Source organism: Triticum aestivum, chromosome 7A, assembly GCF_018294505.1.
Source record: "Triticum aestivum cultivar Chinese Spring chromosome 7A, IWGSC CS RefSeq v2.1, whole genome shotgun sequence".
NCBI lineage: Eukaryota > Viridiplantae > Streptophyta > Magnoliopsida > Poales > Poaceae > Triticum > Triticum aestivum.
The window spans coordinates 477,920,789-477,926,301 of record NC_057812.1 but is presented as its reverse complement, the minus strand read 5'-3'; the positions used below and the strand labels follow the sequence as shown (position 1 = coordinate 477,926,301).

The window sequence follows — 5,513 nt, the reverse complement described above, 5'->3', positions numbered from 1 at the left end:
ATATGGTGTGAGACATATGCTCCCTATCGCGACCTTATTACTTATGTCTTTCAGTACTGTAGTATCTTATGAGTTGCATGCTTATCCTGTTTTATACCCTTGCTTGGTTTGGTTTGGTGCTAGTGAGTCCTAAGTTCTAGTCATATGGTGTGAGACATATGCTCCCTATTGCTACCTTATTACTTATGTCTTTCAATACTGTAGTATCTTATGAGTTGCATGCTTATCCTGTTTTATACCCTTCTCTCATATATCCCGTGCTTAGAATTTTTGGACTATAAAATATAGGGGGAGTGTTGATCCTAATGTGTGTGTCTTGCATTCCAAAGGCTCCACTTACTAGGTGCACACATTCAGGGGGAGCTCGTCTATATTTGTAGTTCTAAGTATTCTTACTTTTATATATTTTTCTTGTGCAAATTCCTAGTTGTCATCAATCCACCAAAAAGGGGGAGATTGTTGAGGCATATCTCTCTCGATGTGGTTTTGGTGATTGATGACAACGTGTTTGCGGACTAATCATGTGCTTTGAGCGTTTCAGAGATTCATCCTTGGCACGAGACGATTTCCTCCCCTCGGAGTGTCATTCAAGACGCTGTAGCTCTTTCGTTTCTCTTTCGATGGTCTAGTTGCGTAGAGGGCACCGTACTATCAAGAGGGGGTCCGCTGTGGTACTACTTGGGTGGAATCAACACATACACTTCCGCTTCTCACCCTTAGAGCTCTTCCACTTCAATGGAGAGATCTTTTCTCTACTTATGTGTCTTGTCTGGGTCCTAGCGGTAGTACCGTGCTACCCAGCGGTAGTACCGCTGAGGGGTCACAAGCGACAGTACCGCTCCGCAGCGGTAGTACCGCCGTGACTCCGCAGCTGTACTATCGCTGGCTTGCCAGGTTCCTACCGCCTCGACTCGAGGGCTCTTTTTCTCGTGTCGGGTTTTGCGGCACTAGTTGCGGCAATAGAGGCGGTAGTACCGCTTCTCAGCGGCAATACCGCCCCTACCACCGCGGTAGTACCGCTCTGGGTCCAGGTCCCTGCTTCTCTCCTTTGCGCGGCAGTACCGCTAGTTGGAACGGTAGTACCGCTTCTCATCGGTAGTACCGCCCCTACCTCCGCGGTAGTACCTCTCTGTGTCCAGTTCTCTGTTTCTCTCCTTTGCGCGGCAGTACCGCTAGTTGGAACGGCAGTACCGCTGGCTCAGCGGTAGTACCGCCCCCCAAGCGGTACTACCGCCCTCTACGGGGCTGTTTAGTGGGGTAATGGTTGGATTGTTGCCCCCACTATAAAAGGAGGTCCCCTTCTTCCTCGTTGACCTACCTCTTCCCTCTCAAGCTCCATTGATACTCCAAACTCCATTTTCGCCCGATCTATCTCTCTAGCCAATCAAACTTGTTGATTTGCTCAGGAGTGGTTGAGAAGGCCCTGATCTACACTTCCACCAAGAGATTTTTCGATTCCCCCACCTATCCCTAGCGGATCTTATTACTCTTGGGTGTTTGAGCACCCTAGACGGTTGAGGTCACCACGGAGCCACAGTCCATTATGGTGAAGCTTCGTGGTATTGTTGGGAGCCTCCGATTAAGTTGTGGAGATTGCCCCAACCTTGTTTGTAAAGGTCCGGTCACCGCCTTCAAGGGCACTAATAGTGGAATCACGGCATCTCGCATTGTGTGAGGGCGTGAGGAGACTACGGTGGCCCTAGTGGCTTCTTGGGGAGCATTGTGCCTCCACACCGCTCTAACGGAGACGTACTTCCCCTCAAAAGGAAGGAACTTTGGTAACACATCCTCGTCTTCACCGGATCCACTCTTGGTTATTTCTTACCTTTACTTGTGCAAGCTCTTTAGTGTTACTTCTCTTGCTTGTTTGTTTGTTTGTTGTTATTGCATCATATAGGTTGTTCACCTAGTTGCACATCTAGACAACCTACTTTAATGCAAAGTTTAATTTGGTAAAGAAAAGTTAAAAATTGTTAGTTGCCTATTCACCCCCCCTCTAGTCAACCATATTGATCCTTTGAGTGGTGAAACTAGGGATTAAGTTCAACTTCGGTAGTCACGACATGCAACCAAAGTTAACATGATAAAGACGTGAATGCCACACATTTGATTCACTATTGTTGCAAACATGATTAACAACTTTATTGCAAACGCCTGATAAGGATAAATGAAATAGGTCTCCTGACTCATAGCCTTTACCAACAAAGGTTCCATACTTGGATATTACAAATTTATTCGACTCAAAGACAAGCTTATAGCCATCTCTACACATAAGAGATCCGCTAACAAGATTTTTATTGACAGAGGGGACATAATGCACGTTCTTCAGCCGCACGATCTTCCCCGAAGTAAACTTTAGATCGACCGTGCCAACACCATGAACAGAAGCATTTGAACCGTTGCCCAGCAGCACAGTTGAAGTCCCTGCGGTCTGATAAGACGAAAACATGGAAATATCACCGCATACATGCACATTAGCACCCGCATAATCAACCAATCAGGAGAATGACATACTGAAAGAATAGTGGGAAATATACCATACCCAACATCCTTCATGTCAATGTCTCCAATGACAACATTAGCAGTCTTGCCGCCTTTCCCAGGATGACGCTTGTCATAGCGATTAGGGCAACTAGGAGCCCAATGATCAGGATCCCCACACACATGACAAATACCTTTCTTCTTGTCATTCTTCTTCTTGAAGTTCGTGTGTTGCACAGGCTTGTTATTCCCATCAAACTTTGCTTTACCATCAAATTTGCCCTTGTTCTTGAACTTGTGGGGCTGGAAGTTCTTCTTCTGTACCAGATTGGCACTAGATCCTCCCTCAATACCTTGAGCACGTGTGTCCTTTGCTCTCGCCTTTTCTTCGACATCAAGAGTACCAATGAGATCCGGAACAGAAAACTCCTGTCTCTTATGCTTCAGTAAGGTAGCAAAGTTCCTCCACGAAAGAGGAAGCTTGGTGATGATATCTCCGGCAACAAACTTGTCCGGCAGCATACAGTTGAAGTGCTCAAGCTCTCCGGCAAATGATTGTATCTCATGAGCTTGCTCAACCATGGAGCGCTCTTCAGTCATCCTGTAATCATAGAATTGCTCCATGATGTACAACTCAGTGCCAGCATCTGAGACCCCAAACTTGGCCTCGAGTGCGTCCCACATATCTTTTCCATTGTCAATTGACGCATAAGCATCAACTATGTTCTCACCAAGAACACTCAAGAGAGCAGCCTTAAACAGAGTATCCTTTTTCTGAAAAAGCTTGTTCCTGTTGGGCATCAAACTCCCCTTCAGGCTTGCCAAGCGCGGCGTCATAGCAACTCATGGTTTGAAACCATAAGACTGCTCTCACGCGCCACCTCTTATAGTGGATACCCTCAAACATAGGAGGTCTCATGGAAGCAGCAAAACCACTTGGGGTAAATTGCCTATGATAAGTTTTTGGATTGTTGGAAATATGAGCAATTTACCAAATAACTTTGCTAACAGAAATAATAGATAAAGCATGACTAATATAGCAGAGATAAAGCAAGTCATGCAATCTGACAGAGAGAAGGTAAATAGCATCTGCATATATGAACTTGAACTAAAAACATGTAGAACAGACACTAGATGAAGTTGCATATATGAAGTAGAACCTAACATATGTAGGGCAGAAACTAGAGCAAAGAACTATGGCAGGCCATATAACAGAAAGAGCAAGAACACATACGGGACAACAGCAACAAAAGCACTGGACTTGGGGTCGACATCCTCTCCAGCCATGTCGTTGATGAGGTTGTCGACGTCGGGGAAGAAGTCGTTGTCGGAGAAGTAGTCGTCGGAGTCCGTGATGAAGAAGCCAGTAGTCGCGCGGAGCGCTCCCCAAAAACTTTATCACCCTTCTCCCGTACAGGACTCAAAAGGTGCGGTTCCGGAGGCCTACTGTCCCGACCTGCGGTGCACGTAGCAGTAGCTCAGTGGTCAGGAACTTGGAGGCGAGAGGGTTGTGTCGTTCTGATGTGTCTCTCTGGGAGGAGCGACCCCCCTTTTATAGGCACAGGAGAAGGACGCGAACAGGCTGCGACGGAAGGTGAAGCAACGGAGGGAGACGAAGCGAACAGGCAGCAGCCGAAGAGGCGCGCCGTTCAAATCCAGTGTCCACTACAAAAAACGTTTCAGCTCCCGCGTGACCTTTCGTATACCCGTCGTGCGTGGCAAAAATTTAGACATCAGCTCATTCCCGCAACCTGCGACGCGTCGTGACGAGGCGAGGCGAGGCGTGGCGTGGCGTGGCGAGGCGGGCGGCGAAGCAGGAGCGCGCGTGAATGTCCCTCTTGTTCTCATCCTCGTACATGTGGAGAAAGAGCCTCCCTTATAAAGAGGTCCAACTCTCTCTAAACTAGCAATGTGGGACTAAACTTTGTTCCACCTCTTGCCTTACACGAATGGGCTGCGTGAGCCTCTAGAATTTATTAGGAATTTCTGAAACTGCTATTGGGCTAGGCTCAAAATAGACAAAGTTCCAGCACTAAAAGTGCTAAAGTGGCGCGCTATAACTTTTATTGGGTGCGGGATTTTTGTGCGGCTGTTGGAGATGCTTTTAGTTGAGTGAATATATTTCAAATATGAACCATGTGCATTTTTTGTCTTCTTTACTTACAAATTTCGTTTGTACAAACAAAATAGTTGAATGAATATATTACATTCCCAAGGAGTAAACAATATGAACCATTTGCGTTTCAAATATAAATTTTAATTCAAGTAGTACATCATTATGCATTTCCCCTAATAGTTATCAGTGAGTGAACGAACATGAAACGATCATATCTAAAGAGTAAACAAAAATGCACGAAGACGCTCAAGGTACTCCAAAAATAAGGACATGCATGCTTGATTATAATCAACAAGCAGCGTTGGTTGAGATGGCTAGCACGTGCAGCGCGAAGGCCAGTTTGTGGTTCGAACACTCACGACGCTTACCCATTTTTAATGTCCTGTTTATTTCTCCCCCTAGCTGACAACTGGGCCATGCACAGACGGAGAGACTTGACCCTACTGGCAGGTCGCGCTGTACACCATACGTACATGGCGATGAAGCTCAGGACTATTCTCCGAAGTTCGAGGACCGTATACATAACGTATTTTCAAGTACAAGGATCGTATTGAAACACTTCCTGAGTATGAGGACTGTTTTGGACATAGCCACCAAGTATGAGGACCATAGATGCTATTATCTCATTTTCGGTCTTGTAAATGCTGAAACTGTGTAAGAAGAGCCAGAGTTTGGCGAAATGACGTTGTAATTGCCACCGCCAAGTTACGTACCCCTTCGCCCCCGAGCGCTCTCTGCCCCGACGCAGCCAAGCCCTCTCCTATCGCCGTTTCCCCCAACCCTAGCCACCGCCGCCACTCCGCCGCCGGGCCGTCGACCGCAGCGAACCTTCCCCGACCCTTTCGCTCCGTACTCCCCGCCGCTCCCCTCGTCGACCCTTTCCCTCCCTATACCCGGCGGCCGTCGACCGATCTCA

At 47.1% G+C, this 5,513-nt stretch overlaps 1 protein-coding gene across 1 annotated transcript in view; it reads left to right on the top strand.

Annotated features, from left to right (window-relative positions):
* Positions 1 to 5,194: 5,194 nt before the first annotated feature.
* Positions 5,195 to 5,513, top strand: part of LOC123147659 (splicing factor SF3a60 homolog) — a gene marked incomplete in the record, with an annotated part of 8,465 nt that continues 8,146 nt past the window's right edge. Inside the window, 1 exon segment of the mRNA XM_044566924.1 lies at positions 5,195 to 5,513.